We start from the raw sequence: 14145 nt of genomic DNA, 5'->3' as shown, positions 1-14145 counted from the left end.
TATTTAAACTGACATACACTTACTCCACGTACAACAGAATGTGAACTGTAGAAGGAAACTCTATGCTGCTTGAAACAAGGACATTGCTGTATCCTGAATATCCCACGCAGCAAAGATGTGGTCCCCAGAGTGGTGCTCTCTGGAGGTAGTAGAAACTTTAGGAGTTGGTATTTATTGAGGTCTTCAACTCATTGAAGCCATGGTACCAAGTGGGACCCCATCCATGCTTCCCTCTTTTCTTGTATCCTGAGTGACAGCCTGAACAGTTTACTTTCTCATGTGTATCTGCCATGATGTGCTGTTTTTATTAGAGGCCCCAAGTGATGGGACACTCAATCATTGATTGACAATTCAGGAACTATTAATGTAAATTAACCTTTATTCTTTTTAAGATAATTCTTTAGGGTTTTTTATTAGAGATAAGGAAAGCTGACAAATATAACCTATTTTTCTTAATAATTTTCAACTCCCAAATTTGTACCCAGAATATTACATATTATGAGTTGTAGAGTAATTAAGGGCCCTATTTTGCAAGAGAAAGTTAATTTCTTTTATATGGAAGGCCCTATAGTTCTCAATTTCATAGCTGTATATTCTTCAAATGAGTGTTTCCTTATTCAGTTCTGAACAGCTTCATAGAGCTGACATATGCTATGTATTATGTGGTGCTGTCTTGATTGTGAATCTACTGTGAGAGTCTATTAGCCCTTTAATTTTATCTTGGATCTGTCTTACATAAAAGGTTCAGAGAGTGTTAGAATAATTTCAACTTTTCTATGTACCTACCTGATAAGATTATCAAAGTACACACGTATATGTACACACACACACACACACACACACACACACACACACACACACACCCTTTGTGTTTGGAGATGCCCATTTGACCATTGAATGGTCTACCTTTATCTATTTATTTAAGTATATCTTACATGCTTTTCTTCAGCTATGATATCCATCTTCACCAATGCATTAGAGCATTTCTTCAGAGCATTTCTTCAATAGGACAGGTACATACTCCTCATACTTTGTGGATAAATAGATTAACTTCTATTTCAGTAAATTTTGATTGTTTTATTGAGATTCTAAAAGCAGTTACTGGGCTGCTTTAGTTGTGATTTCATATGTGATACTGTTAGTTTGGCTAAATGTGTAATTGTTTTTTGTTTGTTTGTTTTGTTTTGTTTTTTGCAGAACTGGAGATTGAACTCAGGCCCTTGCGCTTGCCAGGGAAGTGCTTATTGCACTGAGCCATCTCCCTGGCCCCTAAATGTGCAACTCTTGCCCCAGAAACAGCACATATATAGAGTGAGTTGAACAGCACAAATGTCTTTTCACCTTTTTTGTTTACTTTGCAATAGGTACACATATTCATATCCTGGACTATTGTTTTCATAAACCCCACTTCTCATTCTAAAATGGCTTGGACTTAGTTGTTAGTCATACTCAATTGGAAATTTTTCTTTGCTTTATAGATTAATTTTGTCCAGTTGCTAGAATCCATGAGCAGATTAATATATTCTTTAATCAGTGCGTATAGTCAATATTTATTACACAGGAATGTAGGTTGATATAAAAATTAAACTGAAAGTAATGCCCCTCATGACATTAGAGAACAGTGTAATAAAAGTATGTGATCAATACTCATTATGTAAGTTTAATGAGGCTTGCTATTTTAACAATCAAGTAACAAGCAGAAATGTATGCCCATATTTTCCTGGTTAACAGCAATCTGCTTTTACAAAAATTGTCTTAAAGTTGTGTTAGGGCTGGCCAAATAGTTCAGTGGATTAAAGTGCCTGCAAGCAGGTGCAGGAACCAGGTGTTCAATCCCTGAACCTGCCATGCCAGTCCTGCCCCTGGGGCATGCTGAGACAGCAATTGAGACTGGGCATGGTGGCCCACACCTGTAATCCTGGCTCTTGAGAGGCTGTAAACAGGCAGATCAGTACAAGTCTGATATAGTAGTGTGACCCTGAACACCCTGTAGACCCTTCCCTAAAATACAAAAAAAAGCTTTTAATTATCAAGATAAAATTATATGTAGAGCTTATAAAATTTTGTATTAAAAAATGGAAAGGATTGTCATAATCCAGGTGTGATTAGAGTAGTTCATAATAAACCACAGGAAGCTACATGATATCTAAAATGAAAATTAGAGTGACAAAGTGAGTAGTGTCTGAGCTATTGCCAATTCTTATGTTCAAAGTGTCCGCGTGTGGAGAATTGTAGTTTCAACTGGGTCTTGTGATAGCATATGGTAACTTAATGGTTTGAGAGAGTGTGAAACTGGTACAGATTGTTAGATGATGTTTTGTCGTATTTTTGTTTACATGTAGACATCCAAGCAACATTATATCTGAATTTATAGATAGAAGTCCTTACCATAGCAATTGCGTTTCTTGAGTTTTACCTAATTGGTTAATCTTTATTTTTTATGTATTTACCATAGAGTCTAAAGGGTCACTTGTAGTGATTCTCATGTTATCAGCCTCCCGAGTGCTGACATTTCAGGGGCACACCACCACGCCCAGTCTCAGTCACTGTATCAACATGCCCTGGGAGTGGGGCCAGCACAGCAAACTGGGAATCGAACCTCAGTCCCTGTGTCTGCCTAAGCAGGCACTTTATTCCACGGAGCTATCTGGTGGCCCAAATTTTACCTAATTGATAGTATCATGATTTAAGGATATACTACAGGGCTGGTGAGATGGCTCAGTGGTCTAAAGCACCTATTTAAAAAAAAAAAAAACAAGCTTAGCTAAAGCACAGGGACCACGGTTCAATCCCCCAGCACCACATGCCAGCCAGCCCCCGCCCCCTGGTGGGCTGAGCTGAGTTGGCCACACACACACACACACGCATAAATAAAAAAATAAAAAAAAATTAAAAAAAAAAGGATATACTACAGAGATGCTCACTGAAGAATTTAGTATCATAATAAAGCTATGAAAAAGTGTTTATTAAGTGCTGTGTTTGTACATTGTGGAGATGTATGCTGTAGATAAAGTAGAGGTAAGGTACCTTTTGAAGAAACTGGCTTTGAAAGAGTGTGAGAGATTACTTTGATGAGCTGAACAGCTGGTTTTGAGGTATATGGAGTGAAAAAAACAGTTTATACAGACTGTTACAATTTGGCATTTATACAATTACATACACATACATATTTACACATAGTACATACACATGCACACATAACCATTCTACCAGAATGGAAAGTTATTCATGAATTATTTTTATCCCTGGGAGGTTATATTAATACTAAGTAGTCTATCTTACTCTCTACATATACTTTTCTTTGGTAAAGTCAAAATCATAGCAATGATGAAAGTTCATGCTCTTTGTAATCCTAGAAAATCTACTTTCTATATTTCTGCATTTATTGGTCTTCTTAAATCCAAAGTAATTAAGGTACAATTCCAACTGCCACACAACCCATGTATTAACTGATATGTACATTTCCCTGTGATTCTGTTCTTTTATGTTACTTCAGGTAAACAATCCTTGCCTCCTTAAAGGAATTATTTTTAGATTTGTGCACTCAATTTCATGCCCTTTCTACATATACATGTGTGTATAACATATATATATATATGTTGGTCATATATGTTGATATATGATGTATATCATATATATTGATATATGATATATGATATATTTGGTCTAATTATATCTAATAATCAAGTAATTAATTAGAAAAATGAAGTTTTTATAGTTTTTGAATTAATAAAAATAATTCAAATAATATTTTTAGAAATTTTATATAAATAATTTCTAGAGTCTGCCAAATACTACAAAACATTGCAATTTTTCAACATACAGAACAAATGTAATTACTCCACACATCTTAGGTATCCTTTGTCTCACTTTTGTGTATGAGTGTGTGTGTAGTTTCAAGATTCCTTTAAAATATTAGCTACAAAGGGGCCGGGGAGATGGCTCAGTAGAACAAGAGCTTCCCTGGCAAGCGCAAGGGGCTGAGTTCAATCCTTGGTTCCGAAAAAATAAATAATAAAATAAAATAAAATATTAGGTACAGTTTTAACCTTCAGTATCCATTCTCTTTCTTTCTGAATTATCTTCCACTTGGCTTTTTTCTACTATTTCTCCACCAGCCCCTCCTGCAAGACATTGTGGTTTACTCATGTTTTTAAATTGAGCTTTTTTCATGAGGCTGATCTGTTACTAGTTTTGACAAAATTGAGCAGTTATCCTCAGAAAGGCTGCTCTCACTTGGTTTTGAGAAGCAACCTGTCTGATTATTCACCTAGTTTGCTGACCATGTCTTCACGCACCTTTTAGGAGATCTTGTTACCTGCCTTGCTTGACTTATCGTACTTCCTTGTGAAACTTATTATGCTTCTTGCTTTTAAACACTGTTTATATGTTAATGATTTATAAATTGATTCCTCTATAAAGATTTCCTCCTGTTCTCTGGCCTACTTTGTATTTAGCATCTCTACTGGGATGGCTAGAATGTGGCTTACATTGACAAATAACAAAGAAATGAAAACTTGGTAGGTTCTCAGTCAAATTTATCCGACTAGATTTTCCCAGTATTAGTGAAGAATGTAATGCTTTCTTTGTTTTAGATTTTTAGACCTCAAATATTTATTTTCTTTCTTGAGTCTTAATTTATTTCACATCCCTTAGCTCAAAAATTAATTGCACTGGCTTCAGTATAGGACTGAAGTCCATCTTCTTCTCATTTCTTCCAGCAATGTTTTGCTCTGTCTCTACCACCTCTGGTTTGGTTTCTCTTCTATCATTGCTTCACCTTGGTCCACCTCTCATGGAGCAATGAGATCTTAATGAGCTTGCTAATGCCATGATACTGAGGCAATAAGTTTATCTGGTTTGTATTTCCTTGACATATAAAATAAATATTTTTCCTATTTGTTGATTATTTAATTTTATTAATTTCAGATTAAGGTGAACACACTTTTCTCATATTAGTAAGATATACTTTTTTTGGTCACTTACACATTATAATTTCAATAATGTATGCTATTCTTTTGGCTTCTATTGCTTGCTGGCAAGCCTAAGGATTTCTAATCATGTGCTAGCATAATTCCAACTAGTATTCCCATCAGCACAAAGCCTCCTTCTGTGTATTTATGTGGTCTTCCCAAAGGAAAACAGCATTGAATTTAGAGCATATTCTAATGCACTATGACCTTTTACCTATCTAAGCATATTTGGAATTATTTGGAAAAGTACTATTTCTATGCAAGTTCACAGTTATAGGTAGAGAATGTAAGACTTTGTTTTTAAATGAAAAGCATATAATTAAATCAAAAAATATGTTTTCAATAATTTCATGTTTAATTTTAAAGAAATTAAAGACAAAAATCTCCTAATCCAGAAAGTGCATCAAAAAATAAAAGCAAATAAAAAATCCTTTGTTACTGAAAAACGTTAAATGAAATAAGATTGCAGAAGCAGCTAGAAACTTTATCATTTCATAGAGCCAAGCACATTCATCCCATGCTATACTTGTTCTCAAAAAAACATTAACTTCTCCTAAAGAAGCAAAGCTTATCAGCACTGTTTCTTAGAGTTTATCCCAACTACCTGGCAATCAGAGTACTTATCTTCCTTAGATATTTTATTTTATTCAAAGGGAAAAGCATCTTCAAACATATTTATCATAGAAATTTTTGCTACTTGGAGACAGGTTCCCATGAGACAGACAAGCCCTCTACCTTTCTCGATGACTACATTTCAAAAGAATGGTTCTTAGGTGTTTGCAAAAGTTATCCTTGAAATTAATGCTGGCAAAGGCTTATTTAACATTTTAGCTTCAGACATTTCAAAGAGACAGAGAAAGAACTTTCAGTTAACAAGTTTTGTAAAGTAAATGCTCTGAGAAAAGTTAGAGTTGAGAATTCTATTCCCACATTTCGAATGGAGAGATTTAGGTCTCTTATTTTTAATTTGCATTTTTTTAGAGTTTACACTTTAATGACCTTAAAATTATAAGTAAATAGGTTAAAATGACAAGCAATGTCAATAGACGGTATTGACATTGACTAATGAATATTGACTACTGAATATTGTTGGTATTAAATATTGGATGGAATAAAAAGATACTTCAATAACTTAATTTTAGTTTTTAATCTTACCTTTTCCACATTAATGGACCATTGTACATGTTTTGCAATCTGATAGATTTTAATGAAAATTTCTCTGTGTTAGTTTGTCATTACTCATATTGGATTTAGGTTAATCTCATGTAAAATGTTTAAATTTTATTTTGGAATCCAAAACCCACAAGGAATTAGGAATGAAAATTATGTCTAAAGAATTTTGCATTTTGATTATGGAGAGAAAAAGGCATAGTGAGAAGCCTAAGTAGAGAATAAGAGGAGGAGGCAGACTGCAGTAGCAGACCGCTGCTGAGTGCACTGCAGGAGAGCGCCTTGCCCAGGACAGGCTCCCCTACAGCACATCTAAGTTACCAGCTTCCTCTGATTTCTACTTGTAGCGCACTGGAATCAGGGAACACAAAGCCTGAAACTGTTAGACGCACAGGAATATTCAAGTTACAAAACAGTTTTCTCAGTAGAAAAATTAAAATAAATAAATCTAAAGTGAATTCAATATATTATTAGACTATTCTAACAGAGAGTTACAGAATGTTGCCCCTTTTTAAAGCATGTAGAAAAGAATAGAGATAAAATGTCAGCTTAAATATTTATTAACAGGAAAGTAGAATGAAATACTAATGAAATTTTAAATACAGGACAAGTGAAAACTAATTTTGAAAATTCATAAATTGTTTTCAAAAGGCAACAAAAGTGTATAGCAGAATGTGGACAAAAGAAATGAATCCAGAATAGTATAACTTTGGTAATGAAAAGTGGAATATATTTTTCAGTATAAGAAAGATAAACAAACTTATGCAAATAAAATAAAATACAAGATTTTAAAATAACTATAAATGCATTATTTGATAAATAATTAAATCTACCAATAAATCATACAACTTTAAATGTATCATACATTTAATATGCATAAATCTCAAGAGTTAGAATAAATATTAAAAAATATATAACTTCTCCCTCATTCATGTAGTTCTTTCTAGAGGTAATCAATATTAGGAATTTCTCTGTGAATTCCTGGATATCATATATATTCTTGAATATATTCATCCATGAACGTAAATAGGTATATTAACTTGTGTTAATATACTTAGCTATATAGCATTCAATCATATTGATAGTTGGAGATTATGCAATGACTACATGAACATTTACATAAGTATCATATATTTGATATATATCTGGCTTTTCGTAATCTTGTAGCATAGCACTAAATGTAAATGCAATATAATTGAAACATCTTCATACTCTTAATTTCAGAACAAATTTCAAAATACCTAATAGCTTGGGAAAATAAAGTATGCTACCTAATTATTACTTTTTACCATAAATAATACACAATTTCACACAAATACCACTACCATGCTTTTATTTTCCTACATTCCATGAAGTACAGTGTACAAAAGACCAAATATTTGATATTTTATGAATTACAGAAATCTGTGCATTTTTATTTACAGCACAATTGTGCAGTAGTAGTAGATATCTCTGTTAAGGTGCATCAATGTTTCTTGCTTTATCAATTATTTGTTCATTAACATTGCTCAATTTTCCATTGTATTGATGATCCTCTTCCTGATTTGTGAAAACTCTTTATTCTAAATATTTTTTACCATAATAAAACAAGCATAACAAAATTTATCTTAATCATTTTTAATTTTACCGTTCAATGATATTGTGTACATCCATCATTATTGTGTAACTGTCAAACCATCTGACTTCAGAACTTTCTATTTGAAAAGACTGACTTGCTACATGCATTAAACAATACTTCTCCACCCTGTCCTTGTCTAGCATCTGTGACTGCTATTTTTCCTTATGCTTCTATGACTTTGACTACTCAAAGTTCTGTACTTCATACATGTAGAATCATCTACTCTTTGTGTTTTATTGTGACTGGCTTGTTTCTCTTAGAACAATGACTTCAAGGTTTTTCATTTCTAGAATATGCCCAATATGTCCTCTGGAAACCTGAGTAATATTGAATAGCACGAATGTACCACATGTTGCTTATCCATTCCTCTGTTGCTGTGCTCTTGGCTGCTTCCACATCTTTGTGAGTAATCCTGCTATCTACATGGCTGTGTTGACATATTTTGACAAGACATATTTTGAAGTATTTTAGATCCATAATCTGTAAGAGAATTGACCACTATGTGATGATAATATTATAATTTTTTTTGAGACAGCCTGGCCCATTTTTCCTCAATGGCCACATCATTTACCTTACTACCAACAGTGAACAAGGGTTACAGTTTCTCTGTATCTTTACCAAGTCTTCTAAGTTTTCAGCTTTTTTATGTTGAGTTAACCTTGCATCCCAGTAATAGATCCCCTTTGATCAAGGCATTGTAAAGTTTTCATTTGCAGCTGAATTTTGTTTGTTTTTTTATGTCATCAGAATTTGCTTTGGTCTTTACCATGATGAAGAACAGCAGCACAGACGTCCTACTGAGGTGCATGTGGGACATTATTTTGAAGAAAGACTTTATGCTAGGCAACAAGTTAAATCTTAACAAATTTTAAAAAAGTGGATAACATACAAAATATCTTCTTTAACTTCAATGAGATGAGATTAGAAATCAGTAATAGATGTAAAACTAGAAAGTTGACAAATGTGGAAATTTTCAAAATATATTCTTAAAGAACTGATAGATAAAAAAATTAAGGAAAAAAAATTAAAAATGCTTAGAAATAAAGCTAAAACACCATGTACCAAAACATGTGGGATTCAATTAATTTAATCCTATAAATGCTTAAAAGGAAAGATCTCAAAGTAGCATCCTAAACTGAAGAGCAAATTTATCCCAAAGCTGGGAAAAAGAGAATACCGATTAGAACCATGTTGCACTTTAGGTTAAGAATGATCCCCAAAATGCTCATGTTCTCAGAGGGACAGTGACTGTATTGTGAAGGCTGTGCAGCTGCCCTACTGCTGAGAGTTAGATTCTGGGTGAAGGCAGTCACTTGATGAGAGACCTAGAGGAGCGTATATTACTCAAGGTCTCATCTCTTCTCTCTCTTCGTCTTGCATGCCATAAGCCATGCAGCTTCCTCTGCAATAGGCCCTTCCACCTTTCTATTTCTATGTTGAAGCCACCACCTGATGGGCTGAACTCTCTAAACCATGAGCCCACAGGAGCTTTTCCTTCCTTAAACTATATAGTCAGCTGTTTTGTCCCAGAAACAACAAACATGACCAAAACAAACAGAGACAAGAAAAACTAGGAGGAGAAAAAAGAAACCAAAGGTGATTCTTTATAAAGTTCAAAAAATTTATAATCATTGAGCTGGGTAGACTAAGAAAAAAAAACACAAAGAAAAATCAAGTTACTAAAACAAGAAAGAAAACTGATGACATTATCAAGTCTACCAAAATAAAAAGCCCTGTAGGAGAATATTATGGGCAAATTTTGCTGACAAGTTGGATAATCTCATTCTGTGGAGACTCTTGAAAAGCAGAAAATATTTAATTATAATATAAGGGAAATTTTTTCAAGTTCCCATTTTGTTTAAATTTTCATTAATTTATTATTTAGTGTTTATTATAATAAGGGTGATATCTATCTATCTATCTATCTATCTATCTATCTATCTATCATCTATCTATCCTAAAGATATATAACGTGAATTAGAAGTTACAAATGTTGGGACATTGCGTACATTCTTCATTCATTAATTTAGTAAAGTCTTGATGATTTTTAACACTTTGCGACATAATAGGAAGCTTGAAAATAATTTTGTAAAAGTAGATATAAAAGCTCATCATTTCAATTTTGCAATTGCACATAATTTGTAGATTAACTTGGATAACTAGGGAAGAACTGATGCTTGATAAGCATTGACATTGATAAACACTGATTGTCTATATGAACATTTTATTTACCTATATTTTATTACTTCTGTTATTCATTGTTCATGTTTTTATTCCAACTATTATCTTGAGAGAAAGCACCAACCTCATCTGGAAGTAGCATCCCTTTGTGGACTGGTGCAATGACATCCTCATCCTGTCACCTGAGGAGCTTGCTACCTCTCTCACTACCCACCAAGTCCTTTGCAGGCATGGGATCCCCCCTTTCTCTTCTCTTTCTATTTTCCTGCACGGGCCAGTCTGCTGAGTCCTGGACTGGCCAATACAATCTATCTTAATTGTTACAGTGTTGTGGGTCTTAGTGCTTCCCCTTCTCTTTCTTCTGTTGCTGCTATTCTTGTTCTTCTTTCATTCTAATTTTCATATTACTAGAAGCAAATTGGCTCCTGATAACAATTCATTAATTGAACAATATTTAAAAGAATAGAAGAGCTGTTCCATCAGGTCTTACAGGCAGTAGGTTTTTGTAAGGTGGCTGATCAAGAACAAATAGAGAATATGAAATAAATCATTTGCTAACATCTGGTTAATACAGATTACTTTGCTTATGAAGGTTAAACCAGAGAGTATTTTCTTATCATACTGACTAATATTAGCCCGTCTGAGCACTGGAATACTACCACATGCAAGGTCTTTTGAAAAGTCAGATAAAAATTTAGATTCTTTTGGGTGATGTGAACTTCAGCCTGAAGTGCATGACATTGATATGATCTGTTGTGAGCTTCCAGAGGCTGCAAACCCCATCAATGGCTCCTCATAGTTTTTATTTTTAATATAATTAAATTGCTATTACACAACTCAGTAATTCCTTCCTTTTAAACAGGTTCATTCCCTTCTCCAAGTATCTATTGTACCCTTAAGATTTTATTTTCTCTTTCAGATTATCTAATTAAGGACAGAATAAATAAGAAGGACAGGAGAGGGAGGAGGAAAGAAGATATATCTATGTATGTAAGCAGGATGGTTTAGACAACTATACTGTGGGTTTCTGATGGTCTATGGAAACGAGCAGATAATACTTAATTTATTTTGTCTTCTTTGTTCAATTCTTTGTCCTTTTTCTCTTCTTAAATTCTTATGCTTCTCTCTTTTTATTTTCTTCTTCCAATCTTGCATACACATATCTAGTAACATGTGTGACTAATTTGAAGACAACACTATGCATTACAATGAACACTGTGAATATATATTATTTTGTTTAGTGAAGTTCTGAATCATTTGCAATTTTTCTACATTAATACTATTTTGTATTCTCTTTAAAAAATAAAAATATTTTTAAAAATTATTACCATACAAAAATTTCTTCTTATAGTTTTTATTAATCTTTCATTATGTTTATTAATTGTGTGAAATGACATCTTTCTGTTACTGAATTTTCCTGTCCATAAGCAGGCAACAATTTCCTTACTGACTTACTCATTTTTTAACATTCTTGAGTAAAATTTTACTATACACTCTGTATCAGTCTTGTGCAACTTTTGTTAGATTAATTCACAAACATTTCCAGTTTGTGGTTTTACTAGTTGAAACTGGTGACTTGAAAAACACATAAATGAATTATTTGTTTTCAAGTAAACACTGCTTACAACCAGATGTTGTTTTTACTTAGAAAATTTGTAGAATGAGAAAACACAGAACATCACATATTTAAAGTCTTCAAAGTACTGACAGCTATGCTGTGGTTATTTAGTGACTTTGTCTGAGGCAAGAGCCTCAGAATATGCCCAGAACAGTGTGCTTTTCCTCAGCACAGGGCTGCTGGGTTAGCATAAAAGTCAACTAGCCAATTTCAGAAACTAGACAACTAGCCAATTTCAGAAATTAGAGTGTTCTTACACACCAAGCTCGTCACATGTGTGATACAGTCACTATCCTTAGAGCTCTATGAAATTCAAGGCTAAAGAATTAAAGCAAACATCTGCAGAAGCAGGCTCATATTTTCTGCCTTCACATAGCCTTTATGAATCAAAGACTAGTAAGAAGGTCCAAGAACAAGAGTCCGTTTTCTTCTTGATGATTTGACAATAGACTCCAGAGAGTTTTCTCTAAAGGTGAGTTCTTGTTGTTAAGAACCTAGGCTCACTCCCGACAGAGGGTTTCTGGGCTCTTGGAGATTCACGACAGAGTGGAGGCTTGAGCAAAACTGAACACACAGTCTATCACATCCACTAATGGTACAGTATCTCAGAGTGGGTCGCTAAAGATGAAAACAGAGCACATTAGACCAGATTTCCTGACATCCCACAGGTGAAGATTCTCCTGATCTTTTCCTCTCAAATGAAAATTCTACTGTTATAATCTTAGAGCAGATAAGAAAAAACGACACAAAATGTAAATATCACCACATACGAAATTTAGATCACTTTTGTCTATGAGAGGATTAAGGTATTTATAACTTACCTTATCTGCCTAGAAGAGGAAGACTTTTCTAAAGGAAGTTTTAATAATATGAAAGGAGTGAATGATATAGTCAAAATCAAGAGAAAATTATAGACCATCTCAATTTATAGGAGGTCAAGACATAAGCCTTCTAAACTAAGTATAGTTACCATGTTAAAGGAAACAAAAGGCAGATTCTGATAGCAGAAAAAGAGAAGAAAGAAACAAGGATATAGCCTTTAATCAATATTTCCACAGAAACAAAGAGCAACAGTGAGGAAAAATGAAATATGAAACTATTCACTCTAGCAAATGTGAAATTAGGAAAAATCCAAACTTCAAGATCCATTTATTTTATACCAAAAGCAACAACAAAAGCCCAATCTCTTACACCCATAGATCCTACAGTGAGGAAATCCAGGTACAGAGCCACCTAGATTTTATTTCAGGCCATCAGTGGAGAGGCAAGGTAAACTACAGGCTTGGAAACACTAGAAGCCATAAAATCATGTATTAAAAAAAATAGACTTTGTGCCAAAACATGTGAAGAAACTACCATTTGAAATGCATATTTTCTTGGGAGAAATCAACACACTTTCTTGCGGAATTGTGTGGTAAAATAAAATAGAAGTGAAAGAAGAACAGGTATTATGGCACATGCCAATAATCCCAGCACCAGGGCGGCTCAAGCAGGAAGATCGTTGAGAGTTCAAGGCCAGCCTCAGCTACTTGACAAGATCTGGCTCAAAACACCCCTCAAAAGTGAATGATTGTAAGTTTAAGCCTGCAAAACAAAGTGTAAGCAAGAAGATGACACATGAGCTCTCTTGTATCACTTAAGGCATATAGATTCATTTTCTTCAGCATATAATCATGTCTAATATTTTCATATTTTAAAATAAATTGTGGCAGATTCTTTTTTCTTGATGTATGATCATTCCTGGAGAATTCTGAAAAACATTTCCCAGGAGCACCCAAGTCTACAGAGTAAGTTAAAGGGTCTCCCCTTTGCATGCTCACAGCACTGCAGTATTTCAAAATGTCATAAGGTTGTGTTATGCATTGGAAGTTCCACAAAGAGATGTCTTGATTTCAATACTGAAACTCAAGTGAGTGTAGGATGGTAGTAGGCAAAAACACTTACTCTGCCTCAGTTTTCCACTTTAATAATGAGAACTATATCATCACTATTACCAAAATGACACTTATGTGATAAACTGTAATTCTTTATAATTGTCTCACCAAAATGTTTGAAGTGTTTTCTTTCGTGTGTTCCCTCCTTGAACTCATGTAGCAAGTATGTCTGTCATGGGCACCACTGCATTTTCAAATATAATCTGGCACATAGAAAGACTTCAATAAATACTCTTGGAATAAATTATTTTATTATATGCACTGTTTACTCATATGTCAAATTGTGCACTTGGGTTCATGGAATAGATGAAATTACATATGTATATTGGTTCTTGACAACATCTAAAATAATGATGATATATGTATATTTAACAAGAATGACATGGGTATGTGGATGGAGTTCACAATGATAAATATATAGAGACAATTTGACTTGAAATTCAAAATTTATTCTATGAAGTCATAATTAGTTCAATCACATAACATTTTAATTATTGATGCCTTTTAATTTGTTTCCCATTAGCTATCTGAAAGCTTATACTTACAGTAAATATGTTAACAATTAAAGTCTTTGATTTTTAGATTCTATGCATTAAATGATACAAAATGATACCTAAATCAAATTATGGTTTTTTAAATGATTAAAATATA

The sequence above is a fragment of the Octodon degus genome, unplaced genomic scaffold (assembly GCF_000260255.1).
Source record: "Octodon degus isolate 3935 unplaced genomic scaffold, OctDeg1.0 scaffold00338, whole genome shotgun sequence".
Classification (NCBI taxonomy): domain Eukaryota; kingdom Metazoa; phylum Chordata; class Mammalia; order Rodentia; family Octodontidae; genus Octodon; species Octodon degus.
Note: the sequence above shows the minus strand (reverse complement) of the source record.